Below are 15,011 nucleotides of genomic sequence, written 5' to 3'. Positions count from 1 at the left end.
TGGATTTCATGACAGCCTTTTGCAGCCAGCCTTCAGGAGGGACTCCTCTGGTAGAAGGCTATGGCTTGCAACCTTCCCTAATGGCTTTCTCGTTAACTTTCTGCGGAAGCCTGCAGGAAAGATCGCACATGCTGACTGCCAAACAACCATCACAATCACGTGACTGTGGGGGCACTACAATGGCCATAACGTTCAGACATAGGCCATAAGTCCATTCATTCAGTGCCATAATTTTAACTATGTAACTGAATGGACATTAAGTGAGGACTACCTGTAGTAAATGTATTGGAATCTTGCCACAAAGAAAATAAGTCAGATGAAACTTGGATTCTTGCAATCCTACTCTGCTCTCAAACTATTTTCAAACATTTGAATGGGGTATTTTATTGTAATTTTATTTTTGTTTGGTTTTTAATCTAAAATGAGTCAGAAGTGCTGTACTTGTGGCTTCTAGAGCGAATTACCTGAGTGAGAGAATCCCATTTTCAATATGTCAAGTAAAAACAAACTAGCCATTGGGGGGGGGGAGTTGAAACAATCTATTATTCTAATCATAGCCAATGTTTTTTTTAAAGGTTTCACCCCTTTTGATGTATTACTGTCACTGTACCCTTCAGAAAATCAGAAGGCTGAGCTCAAGATTGTACATTTTCTAGATGAAATTTCAGCCCTCCCAAATAAACCAGACAGGAAGAGGAATTACATGAATCCTACATTATTGTAAGGCTACATTAACAAAATCTTGTAGATCTGAAGGTACAAACTTCCCACTGCCATTTTTAACTTACTGATCCATTAGAAGTTTCTCTTTCTGACCATTAAGCCATTGAGGGCTCCTGCCTCTCTTGTCTGTTTCCTAGGCAGAATTTCTTCTCTTCTTTCCCCAAGGTCATTCACATATCCCCATTACAGGAAATGACAGCATATAAGTAATCCTTAGGTTACAGTGATAATTGTGCCAGGAATTTCTGTAGGCAAGCAATGTAGTTGTAAAAACATGTCATATAAATGCATTGCTTAGCAATGCACAAACCCGCAGTTGATTGCTGTTTAACCCCAGGACTATATGGGTCATTAAGCATGAGGAGGCGGGAGTCCAAGACAAGGAAGCTGGTGGGTTCAAGTACTATGGAGCGTCATGGACAGGAGTTCCAGGGCACGTGCAGATGTGCAAGTGAGCAACTACAGGCAGGCACTTAAGAGCGGGTTATATGCAGAGATGCTACAGGCAAGTGCTAAGGAACATGGGCAAGTGGAAAAGGGAAGGGAGTGAAAGCAACTTACAACTTCCCACTGGCTTCTCCATTGGCTTCGCTCATAAGAAGCCAGCAGAAAATATTGGAAATAACTATCACATGATTGTGGCTAACTGCCTTGTCAGCACAAGCTGGGCACCAAGTGCCTGGGTCATGTACACATTACTGTGGGGGCGCTGCAATAATCACAAATTTGTGGACCAGTCAGAAGTGCTTCTTATTCAGGGCCACTGTATCTTTGAATGGTCATTAAATGAGTGGCTGCAATTTGAGGACCATTGTGTACATTTTAACTAACTACTAAGAAGTATAGTGATCAACTTTGCAATTCCTTTGAAATAGCTAGGGCTAACAGAGTCTGCAGCAAACCATAATTATAACAAAATGATAACACATACTTTGTGTCATCGTTACACAAATGTTGCTTTTATATTGTTGCATCAGAAATCAGAACAGAAATTGCAGGATTTTGGGGATGAAATTATCTTGCACATTTTGCCCTTTCTCCATCTGTGGATGACCACAACTAGTGCTCTACTATGCTGAATTCACAACACATGGCCCACTCCATTCATGTATATACAGGTAATCTTCAACTTATGACAATTGGGACAGAATTTCTGCTGCTAAGCACTCAATTTTATACCTTTTTTGGTTATTAAGCAAACCATTTAATTAACTTTGCTTGTCCCAGGCAGACTGGGAAGATCACAAATAGTAATCACAAAACTCCAGAAAAACTGCAACCATCGTAAATACATACTGGTTGCCAAGCATCCAACATCTGTTCACATGACCATGGAGAATGTTACAATGATTGTAAGTAGGATGTTGTTGTTAATTGCGAAGTCGTGTCCGACCCATCACAACCCCATGGACAACGTTCCTCCAGGTCTTCCTGTCCTCTACTATCTTCTGGAGTTCATTTAAGTTCACGCCTATTGCTTCAGTGACTCCATCCAGCCACCTCATTCTCTGTCGTCCCCTTCTTCTATTGCCCTCTATCTTTCCCAGCATTAGGCCCTTCTCCAGTGAGTCCTTCCTTCTCATTAGGTGGCCAAAGTATTTGAGTTTCATCTTCAGGATCTGGCCTTCTAAAGAGCAGTCAGGGTTGATCTCTTCTAGGACTGACTGGTTTGAATGCCTTGCAGTCCAAGGGACTCGCAGGAGTCTTCTCCAGCTCCATAGTTCAAAGGCCTCAATTCTTTGTCATTCAGCCTTTCTTATGGTCCAATTTTCACATCCATACATTGCAACTAGGAAAACCATGGCCTTGACTATACACACTTTTGTTGGCAGGGTGATGCCTCTGCTTTTTAGTAGGATTACCACTTGTAAATCACTTTTTTCAGTGATGCTGTAACTTTGAACATGTCATAAACAAATGGTTGTAAGGCAAAGACTACCTGTACTACACCCCTCTTAACAAATTGCAAAATATTTATTATGTGCTTAAAAACATGTGCAGTTACTACAAAAATGTGAAATCTATCCTTAAGACAAAGATTATTTACAAAAACTTTCTAATCTGCAAATGAAGCCCAAATCTAAACAGTGAAACATTTCAGAAGTGCTTCAATGATGGCTTAGTACAGTATGTGATTTCAAAACACTAAGCATACAACAATGGACTTTCCCTAGCGCAGTGGTTCTCAACCTGTGGGTCGGGACCCCAATTGGGGTCGAACGACCATTTCACGGGGGTCGCCAAACAAGGCTGTCCGCCATTTTTTTCCCTTTTTCTTTGGCCACGCCCCTGGCACCCAGTGATGTATAAGTGGTTGGGGGTCACCACAACATGGGGAACTGTATTATGGGGTCGCGGCATTAGAAATGTTGAGAACCACTGCCCTAGCGTATCACTAACTCTTTCATCAGCAGCATTTCACTTTAAACAATATACAACATGATTTTTAGTTTCCAGAAAATATTCACTTTTTGCCTAAGAGTCCAAGCACTATTGCCCATGGGCGACAATGTCCTACCTTAACACTTGCTAGTCCCTCGTCCTATTCTGAGATTTTGAAATATTTCAGTTTGGAATGAGATTAAAAAGATAGAAAATTGCTGATCAAAAAACACTAGCCTTATCTCTATTTACAATTACCTTGAATTCCATAGAAGCCCCATAACTATTCTTGTAAATAAAATAATAAGTGCTGGTGGCTCAGTGTTTTGTTTGGTTTTTAAATGGAAAGGATTGGGTGATAGGCTCTCAGCCAACCAGCCAGCATAAAGATAGGAAATGATAGCCAGCATAAGATTGCTAACATTATCAGCCAGACAAGAGGACTGGCAAATCACAACTAATCAGCTACTGTGTCTTCTGTCACATGTACAGTATTTTTCTCATAGGAAAACTAGGTTCATACATTATCTGCGCCATGATATAATCATGATTTATCTTCATTAATATTTTATTATTATGAAAATAATTCATTTTATTATGCTAAACCATAATGGTAAAGTATGCAAAAAGCAAGAGATTTTTTAAAAAATAAATCCTTAGGTTTTCTTAACTGCATTTAAAACTTCTTCAGTGCAACAGCATATAATAGCTATCTGTAATTTTTTTTCATAGCCTATCCTTTTTACATGTCTTAATTTTTCCAGAGTTTATAAACTCTCAGTCATGAAAGAGTTATAAATTATGGTTTTTAAAAAATATACATTTTTTTCCTTTTCCTTTTCCTTTGTTGGACACCAACAGGGCTCATCTAAATGAGCACATTTTATATGCAGAGAATCAAATAGTACTTATCAACATAAAGCTCACTCATTCAGAACAAGGAACATCTTTGTACATATTTTCCCCTTCCCCTATTGTTCTTCTGCATATGCATATCATTTATATGCATGTGCATATATACAATAATTTCAACAATCTTTCATAAAATTAAGGTAGATTCTAACACAATTTTATATCAAAGTCCATGTAGCTCATGTTTCAGAATTTAATCAAATGTACACACTCTAAATTAGCAAGCTTTCAGAGGATAATAAAGTCTTTCGTTTGGGAAAAGGAAAGTTATTTCAAGGGACTAATTCAGGGGTGTCAAGCTGCCAGCCCATGGGCCAGACGCATCATCTGGAAGCCGCACCCACCCCATTGCCGGCAATGGCAAAACCGGCCCGATACACTGCGCGACGTCATGTGATGTCGCGAGTTTGACATGTCTGGACTAGCTCTTCCCCTCTGTTTGAGTCTTCCTTCCATTCTGAACAATCAAAATACAGAAGAATATTATAGTATAAAATGCAATATGAAGATATCACCAATATGTCTCAGATATTTCAGGAGGTATCAGGATACGATCAAGTTCTCTAAATTAGATTAAATTAATACTTTACTCAGACCTCTGAAACATAAGGTATTTAAGAAAATATGCATACATGCCCATGTAATTTCAACTAAATATTTCAATTTTTATCTGAATTTATTTTCAACCTTTTTCCTGTTTTTAATTAGTGATACTATTAATACACACACAACACAGCCGAATACAGAGTTATATTTTAAATTCATTTGAACTCAGTTTAAAAAATTGATAAAAAACATCCAATTGTTTTCTTTCACTAACATACATTATCACTTTGCCTCTGAAGATGCCTACCACAGTTGTCAATGAAATGTCAGGAAATCTGCTCTCTAAACTACAGTCACTTAACCCTGAAGCCCAACTCTGCCCAAAAGAATTAATGTTTCCCAATTTAGGAAAAGAGTTATCAATATTGCAGAGGCACCCAGCATTCATCATTGTCTATATTAGCTATAACAACTTTCAGAGCAAAACACAAAATGCTCAAGAAATAAATATTTGCTAATGAGGTTTGAAATAAAATCACATGAGTAAGATGATGGAAAACATTTTAACACAAGGCTTCATAAATCACTGAAATAATCCCATTTTTAACAACAGTAGCTTCTTCTTTCTCTGAAATAATTAATTCAAAATTAGAAATAAGTTGAAAACCAAAAAAGGAAGAAAGTTTGTCTTCGTTTTCCAAATTTTAAATAAGAGAGATACCTGAGCGATGAATTGACCTCTTATGGAAGTCACCAGTTTAAATTCCTGGCATTACCTTTACCTTTAATTTTTTTTAAAAATGTGTATTTTTTTTGCTAGAATTATATCCAATTTATCATTTGTTAAAGCAAGCCAGATAGAACAAATTAGTACAATTTGAAACTAATGATGGCTATCCTGCCAGTACATAATGGCAAAAAGAACCTCACTCTTTTAAACATTTACAAGAATTAATTGAACTAAAACTGGTTCAGTTGTTAAGACTGAAGTTGTATATATCTGTTTGCATAGTGCTAAAAACAATATTCCATTTTTATTCTTTCGTCTCCTATGGAATTTTGGAAGGAAATTACATAAAGAGGCTTATAGCTCCATTTATTTGCCTGTCTGCCCATCAGCAGGATAACTGCCAAAATCATTATGGGACCAAATTTAGTATGGTGGGGAAAGTCCGTAAAATAAAGACTGAGTTTGAGGATAGGCTAGATATGCCCAATGGCTAGAAAGAAAAACATTTCAGACAAGATTTCTCCAAACAGACAAATAGATAAACACAAGTACAACATATATATGTCCAATTAGACCAGACATGTCAAACAGAAGGCCCGGTGGCTGGATGCGGCCCGTGAAGTGGTTTCATGTGGCCTGTGAAGCCATCCTGGAAACAGTGAGGGAACAGCCCCTGCTGCCTTGGCACTGGCCCAGGCCGGCCGGGAGCCAATGTACAATTTTGTGGTGGCCATCTATGCTGAAATGCATTCAGTCTTAGCTTCACAAGACCGTCTAGAAACAGCGAGGAACCAGCCCCTGCCGTGTCCATCCCACCCCCTGGGTGCATGCTGGGGAGGTTCACCCTTTGTGAGGAATGAAAAAATGGCCCTCGCCTACTTCACATATTCGGCTTGATGGGCTCCGGGGGAGGGGTTTTGGCAGGCAGCGGGGCACTCTCCTCACAGCGCCAAGAGCTGAGCCGGGTGGCGGGAATCTGATAAGTGCAATACTGCCTAGCCCCCAGCCTGCCCAGTTTCAGCAGGCAGCAAGGTGCAAAGCTGGCAAGCTTCGCACCGCCTGGCTCAACCTCTTGGCGCTGTGAGGAGAGCAAGGCGCTGCTTGCCGAAATCACACACACCTCACTCCATCCACACCCACCCAGTAGGCTGCACCCACTCTGGCCACACACACCCAGCCCCCCAAGGGAAACAACAATGCTGATGCAGCCCTCAATGAAATTGAGTTTGACACCCCTGAATTAGTCCCTCCCTAATGTTCAAAAAAACTTATGCTCACTGCTAAAACAGGCCAGAAAAAAATTCAGAAGCCATGCCCTACAAGTTATCCATATCTAATTTGATGAAAATTAATCTGAAAAAAGTATTGCTCAAAATTGATTTGTATGATATACAATCAGAACATATATTCAATTTACATCAAACAACAAGAATGTATTTTAATAAAACTAGGCAATGCTTTGGATCTGGACTGATAAAGTGTTTCGGAACACACACATTTTAGGACTTCACATCTTGTACAGTAGTTGCATAGTCCTAGAAAGGGCATGGCTATTTTAATAAGCCACAGATAGATGCTGCATTTGTGCAACTACTCATACTGAATCATCACTTCTAATCAAATAGGAAGCTATGCAGAGTTCTACTAAACCAGGAGTAGGCAACCTTGGCTCTTTTATGACTCGTGGACTTCAACTCTCAGAATTCCTGAGCCAGCCCTGCTGAGGGAAAGGGAGAGGTTTCCAAGCTGAGCCATGCTGGCTCAGGAATTCTGGGAGTTGAAGTCTATGAGTCATAAAAGAGCCAAGGTTGTCTACTCCTGTACTAAACCAAGCATTACCAAGGAACAATTCTGTCAAGAAGGTACCACAAATGGTACATTAATCTTCACCGATAAAAAGCATATTTTGTCATAAAATTCACACACACTGAATACCAGGAGTGACTCTAAGTAGTTCAGGCCACACAAGATGACTGAGTTTAATGTTTAGGACAAACAAGTCCTGAAAAACCTCAACTTACTTGTTTTTGTTACAAGTTACTGAAAAGAGTATGTATTTGATAATGGACAGAATCTGCATTATGGCCCCTTTACTGTTCTAAATTCTGCTACCTCCTTTTATCTGCAATTGTTTGAAAGCTTATCCCCCTATTCTTATATCACCATGAAAATGTATTGCACTACTGAAAGTTTATGGATAAACTATAGAAAAAGTAATCATATCATGCCATAACTTAGTTTTGAATTTTTACCAGTCCCAAACTATGAATTGAATTGAAGATTAACCAATAATAATAATAACAATAATAATAATAATTAGACTTGTATGCCACCAAACTTCACAGGCTCATAACAATTAAAAATCAATTACAATTTATAAATATTTACTTAATAAATTTATAAATTATAGCATGGTATCCTCCAATTTCAATAGAAATAGTGAAGCTCTGTATCTGAGGACTGGAGAATTCACTTTTATCTACTTCATTCAAAGATGTGTTCTTTCTAGTTTACAACTTTCTCTAGAGATCCAATGTTCTATTCATTCCAAATTTAAATCATATGGCTTAGCTTCCAGTACCTTTATCTTTGGATTCATATGTTCAGAAGGAAGTTTGAGAATACACAATTTTCATAATATCATTAATCAAACTTGTCATAGTCAGAATGTTATACCATATTAATAATACACATAATATATACTTTAATAAGAAAACCAAAATAGGAACTCTGCATTCCTCCATATAGCTCTCCTCCTTAAAATGACTATGAAAGTCACTATCAGATTTTTACAGGGATGCATTCATATGCTCTGATGTTCTAAATGGCATATTAACAAGCTCATCTGATGTAAAGATCAAGTTCTTCCCTTCAGTCCAGTGTCTATCTTCTGTATTACTTCACAACTGATTCAGTATCTGTGGAACAATTTTATACTAGCTAACAGGTTAGATATCCAACAATGGACAAGAGATTTCAATTTCTAGTCTAGACTACTGCAAAAGACTGTAAATGTCCTGTCTCCTGTAAATGTTCAGGTCATATAATCACTGTTGATAGTCTTCTTAAAAAGATTAAATACATATTTAGAAATCCTAGTTATCATGTACAGCATTTGATGTGATAAGGAAAGGGCTCTTCTCTAACAACTTTTGTAAACCTGTTAGCAGGACTGCCTCAAAAATATGTTTATCATGTATATTTAACTTTTAGTGGTTAACTAATCCAACTCTGCATGGGACAGATCCAGGTTATTTGAAGATCCGTCTCACCCCAATAAGATTGGCCCACCCCACTCTCACCAGCAGCATGCTGCAGACCCCATCAGTCAAGGAATTCTGGCTAGTGGGGTCCAGAACAAGAGCCTTTTCTTCCATAGCTCCTGTCCTCTGGAACATTATACTCCAAGGTTAGATACAAACCCACCCTTGTGGCCTTCCAAAAGAGCCTAGAGACCTGGCTCTGCCAATTGGCCTGGGACCTAAATGGGGTATGTCATTCTGAAGGTGGTTAATAAGCTAAGACTCCGTCTCCTCCCCATATGCATCATGTTCCCTTCTTTCCCATATTTGTTGATATTAAACCACATTTAATGTTACTATTTGTTTTAATGTTTCATATGGGGGGGTTATGATTGCAGGCTGCCTAGAGTTGCATCCAGGCAAGATGGGCAGTATATAGATGTAGTAAATAAATGATAACTAAACTGTAATAGGGAAGGAAATAAAACTAAGATTTCATCTGGAGTGATATATTTATCTCAGTAGAAAACTAATCAGTACAATGATTAAGAAAACTATAGTTTTCTACCAATCACAATCTTAAACGTCTCTCTCTTCCTAAGTGCTATTTGACCAATTCTAACCTCGTCTGCATACCCCTCCTAAGAGTTCATGCAGGATACTATAAAATATTAAGAAGTATTTGGATGAACTATAAGTACAAGTTTTTCATGAAACATTCCAGTGCCCTAAAAGACAGCACTGCTTCCCATTAAAGGAATCTGCTAATTTTTTATTTGTGGATTCTTGCTATTAAGGGTACTTCACAAACCAGAATATTTATGTTCAAATACTCAATTTATTCTGTATTATTTATTAAAACATCATACTTGGCTAAATTAAAACTAGCAACTATTATAGGGAGCAAGCTTAGAGTTGCACAAAAGTTATTTTTTATAAGATTACAGCCCCAGTAAATTAGTCAATAGTAATTGCACTGTTTAAGATAAATGGATAAAATCAAATAATGTAGTCCTCAGCAGACCAAACCAATATAAATAACTCATGCAATATGCTGCATCCACATGAATTCTAGGCTGGGAAATACTGAATGAAGAAATCTCAAGTTTTGCTAAAGGCAAACAAGTCCAAATACTTTTTGCATTGTTTAATTCTGTACCAATCCTGATAATTTTCTTGGTTATCATTGTATTAAATGTTTTCAAACAGAAGTCTCAAACTCAAGTCACAAGTGATTTATGAGGACTATAACATTAGCTTAATAGCCACAACACAGTACTCTTTTCAAACATTGATGCAAAACAATGTTGAGCTAACAATGAAAAAAAAAGCTCGCCATAACGTGCCATTAAACATACATGTATTAGTTTAAAATTTTTATTGTGAAACGCAGAAGAGACGTTTCATTAAATGGAATATCAATATTTGGTTTTAGTAGTCAGCATGTTGAGTTTTTTTTAATTTCAAATTAGTATGCCCTAATTTAGAAAACCCATTTAAAACTGCCCAAATCCAACTTTTCTAAGCAGAAAGGTCCCCTTTCTTTCAGTTTTTTTTCTCATTTACATTTTCTCTTCTTCTCTCCCTAGCCTGTCAGAGTCTGTTTTTTTCATTACCTGGCAGAGATATTTTGCTTGCTTGTTGTCTTTCTACTCCTTGTAAAGCAGAAAAATTTCATGGTAATGCAGCCAGATCCAGTCTTACTCCTCAACCATCTTTTTCATTCCTCCCCTTAGGAAGGCTTGGTCTCCTTGCCCAAGCGTTGTTCTACACTGCTCCTGCCAAGCAGCACAGGTGAAGATTCTAAAAAGGCCCTGATAATAGTATAAGAGTCAACTGTACAAGCCCACTATTGTTGGGACAAAGTGCCAGGTCATCACCAACATACCAATCCTCTCTTCTGGAAATGTTTCCTAGGATTAGTCTGCATATTTATCCAGCACAAAATATTCTCACATTGCTTCAGCAGCCTCAGCTTCCCCTAAGTATTATTTTAAACCACAGAAAATAACTTGGAGGACCACATATACCCCCCACAGGCCTCAGTTCTGCATTTTCTATACTAAAATAGAGCACTAATCATTATTTCTGATCAAATGTTAAATCATAGCTATATTATCACAAACACTAAGTATTGACATTCAGCCAATGTGAAGTCACTGAAAAGGGGTAGACAAAGGATAGAAGCAATGTAATGAGTGGATGACCTTGGGAAGCTAGGGGAGGAGATGCCACCTAGGAAACAATCAGACAAGAGAGGAAAGAACCTTCAGTGCCTCAGAGAAAGAAACTTAGGAAAGACCTGGCTCAATTGATCTGACAATTAAAAGTGATAGCCAGAAATTTGTACCTTCAGACTTGCAAGACTCTATTAATGTACCCTTACAATAAAGTAAAATTAGCTCATGTAGCTTTGCTTCCCGCCTGGTTTACCTGATAGGGTTGATAATTGTTTGATAATTAAACAATAATTGTTGCTAATATTCAGTAACATCAATATAACCTATAGATGCTACAATTTTCATACCTGATTCATTCACATTTAATTGAAAGTTTTGTGCCCTGGCTGAACCTGAATCCATTTTAAAATTTATGCCAAAGTTTCTTACCTAGTCATACATGCACTTCAATGGCTCACCAGTATATATGTAGAATATGAGTCCTCTCTCCAACCAGAAGGAAAACAAAGTGGCTATTCAAGGATGCTAAAAGTATAGGAACCCAGCATATCAAACTATTTCCTAGAAAGCATTGTTTCTCAACCTTGGCAACTTTACGATGTGTGGACTTCAACTCCCAAAATTCTCCAGCAAGCAATGTTGCCAAGGTTGAGAAACATGACCTAGAGCCTAGGACTGAAGCAGCCTTTGGAAATGTTGCTCTTATAAAGGCAAAATACTTCAATTAGAAAATTTAGAACTGAATTCCTGGTAATTCATGAACAAATCATGTGTAATTTTCTTGGAAACAATATGGAAGTTATTTGCCACTGCCCTCTTCTGGGATATTTTTTTAACTTCTCAAGCTCTATTTCCTAGTAGCCTCCCAACAAAATATTAACCTGATCTAATACAGCTTAATTTTCTGAAATCAGATAAAATTAGCTAGATATTTTACTCTTGGTGTTTTAATATATTATTTGAATTCAATTAGAAGATGCTAAAGTAGCAGATACTGTTCTATTAATTCTCACTCAAACTTATAGTTGTGGCTTCTAAACTATTTTAGAAACACAATTTCAAATTTTATGTAGTTAAGATTCAAAATTGATAAGAGAATGTATGCACGCATGCATAAATAAATCTATTTGTGAAACATGAGCCTCGGCTAGGGGAACCCATATTCTTTGAGTGATTGTAAGATTTAATATTAAGATATGAGAGATTTAGATCTATTAATATAAATAATTTATTTAAATATATGGCTATCTGCATATATTAATAATACTGAAGAAGTTTTAAATTAAGTCTATGACTTAGGCAAACTTTCTCCAATTTCACATATTCCATGTGTGTTGGGACTGCAGCCCCAGAATTTCTAACCAACAATTTCTAGGCTGATTCTGGGAACTAAAGTCCCAACACATATAAAAGCCACCAGCTCAAGGAAATCCAGCTGAGACATGTCTACTATACAACTGTTTGGGAGTTGTTGTTTTTACTGCAAAAACAGGAATAAAAGAAATAAAGATACCTGGCAGCAATAGTTTGGAAAGAACACCTCAAAGTGTCTAATATTACTAAAATCAACCATTTCATTCACAGAATTATTGTATGAAAATTTCACAGGAAGCAGAAATGATAAGTTTACCTGACCAGGAAAAGAATACATTGCGTACAATATAGCTAAAACTTTAAATAAAGTTGAAAATATTGTAATGCAGGCAAATACAATCTCAGGATGCTATTAAGTTTTTGTATTATGTAGGATGTTCTTACATCTTAAGTGCCCATAACTTTACATTATTCATTAAAAAATTTCAGCATCTCCATTTTAATAATTCTTTCAGTCAGGTATCTTCAAATCAGTTGAATGCTATGCTAAATACCTTCGGTTAACTGAAGAAACAGGAGGTTTTGTTTATGAGAATGATCTTTTCATTTATATTTTTGAACGCAAGGGCCTTAGTGGAAGTTTCAGAGTATTCTATTATTTCAAGTATAAAGAAAAAGAGAAATTACATATGTATATAAGTAACCTGTTTACACTGTCTTTTTTTCCCCTGACACAATCTGGTGTTCTCAGACATGTCTTTTAAACAGTACAAAGCATAAAGCAGATAAATATTCTCAACTGAAAAGTATTTTCAGTTCTTAGGTGCCAACATCATATCCATAAAGCAAGATAACAAAGCCTCCAAAATATTTCCATATATCCAAAATCAGAATCTACTATACTAAATCCATTTAATACTAAAAATACACACACAATTCACTACAAGTGTAACAAAATGTTACTAATCCTTTATACTTTTCAACTATCCTGTATCTAACACTGTTTCTATTAGGCTTTACCTTTCTTATCTCCATCTTTTCGACCACATCAGCATTCCCAATGCTTTGCTGATATCATACATTTACTGAAACTATTTTTATATTTCTTATTTGATCGTAAATGCAGTTCCTATAATTGGGAAGAGCCAGCCAGTCAACAGAAGTATAGCCTTTTGCCTAGGTACTATTCTTATTCAGTGTAGCCTCTATCCAATGTGTTTATCTGTCAACAATATAGAGGAAAAGAATAAGAATGTCAGCATGGAACATCCCCCTCTCTCCAAAAAAGTACAGGAAATTTTCAAACGTAACTAATAGTAAAACAGCACCTGTGAGTACAAGGCTATTGTATACTAAGTGGTTAGGATAAAGACCACCTTTTAATGCTTCAAACATACACTCCCTTTTATCTTTTAAACTTCTAATGCTTTTCTTTAAACTATTTGATGCAAGTGGGTTTATGATTTTAAAACTTTTATGAAAGAGAAGTTACAGCCCAAACCTAATTCAGTTTTAATACAGCATATTCTCAAATACATAAAATTCCAACCCTAATCAGTGTTCAGTAAGAATGACATCAATTAATATCAAGTTATTAATAAACTTGAATAGAAACTTATATTGATATATTGAATGCAATTTATGAAAACTTAATAGTTAACATTTAAAACTTCAAAAGTTTTGAAATTTGATTTTGCTGGACAATAAAACTTCACCTCCTTCACATTTCTGTTAACATACAGGCAGACTGTAAACATGTCATCAGTTGGTGAAGACCTTATTTATGGAATATAGGATCAGACAAAACAAACAACAAATTCTTTCATAATCTTTCACAGATCTAATACCAACTCTTGTAATAAAGTCATTGTAAAATAGGGAAATGACTTGGTCAAAAAAGTAATGGGATGTGGCTTTAAAGCTGTATCAATTCAATGCTTAGATTAATTAACTGGGCTAATGCAAAGCTTAAAAGTAAGGAATTCTCCGTGAAATTATTAGATCAGGGCTATACTGACAAAGCAATCCTGAAATTAAGTCTAACGAATTCTAGAAATATTTCTGAAATGTGTTCCAGACAGTGAACACATTTACTGTATCCAATGCCAAGCTCTCATTTCTTTTCTCGGTAAATGCGACATAGTCAGGCCTAGTTATGTAGGCCTCTGTAATACAGACAGAACCTTTGTTCCATACATCGATGTTTCTTTCGTAAAGCTCTTGACAAAACTTTCCACTCTCCCCGCCTTAATGTTTTCTTGTTCCTAATGTAAACTTTTTCAAATTCCTGATGTCTTTTAAACCCACTAGGAAGAACACCCCCACCGCGACAAGGCTGCCCATTAGGAGAAAGGAACAATAAAAGTTGTACAGCAGGCAGCCCGGCCTGCAAGGCTGGCAAACGCCTCGAGATCAGTTTGAATGTTAGCCCGGTACTAGTCGGCAGAAGCTCAAGTTGTTCGGCGGGCAGGAAGGGGGAGAAGAATGTGAATATCTAAATACGACGCGTTATGCAAACAAACCACAAGGTAGGCTAGTTTCTTCTCGAATATACCAGTAACACAAACCAGCTCTAAAATTACAGGGTGAAAACAATCTGCTCCAGTATTAGGATTCAACACCTAAGGGAATCTATTAACGATCATTTTCCCCCACCCCACAACTACACAATATGATTTCCCCTGTTTTCGGCCCCAACAATCCAGGTCAGCATTATATCAACTGATAATTTAGCTTTTTTATTTTTTAAACAAGGAAGTGTTATCGTCTGGTTGGGAAGGGTTGTTTTTCCCCTTGTTTCTCCTAAGTGTATTCAAGGGGGCTCAATAACAGCATCCAAGAAAAAATAAATAAGAGAGAAGCGGGGGGGGGGGAGGAGGGAGAATAGTGATTAGCCTGAGGAGAAAAGAGGCACAGCGAAATGCAAATCGGATTCAGGATAAACATTAAAGCTGTCCTTTTGTATCTAACAGCCACACAAAA

At 36.9% G+C, this 15,011-nt stretch overlaps 1 protein-coding gene across 6 annotated transcripts in view; it reads right to left on the bottom strand.

Annotated features, from left to right (window-relative positions):
• TRIP12 (thyroid hormone receptor interactor 12) overlaps positions 1-15,011 on the bottom strand; it is a 104,777-nt gene that overhangs the window by 88,608 nt on the left and 1,158 nt on the right. The window lies entirely within an intron of this gene.

Source organism: Crotalus tigris, unplaced genomic scaffold (genome assembly GCF_016545835.1).
Source record: "Crotalus tigris isolate CLP2741 ecotype Arizona unplaced genomic scaffold, ASM1654583v1 scf7180000018923.2277400, whole genome shotgun sequence".
NCBI lineage: Eukaryota > Metazoa > Chordata > Lepidosauria > Squamata > Viperidae > Crotalus > Crotalus tigris.
Note: the sequence above shows the minus strand (reverse complement) of the source record. Positions and strands in the feature narration are given on the sequence as shown.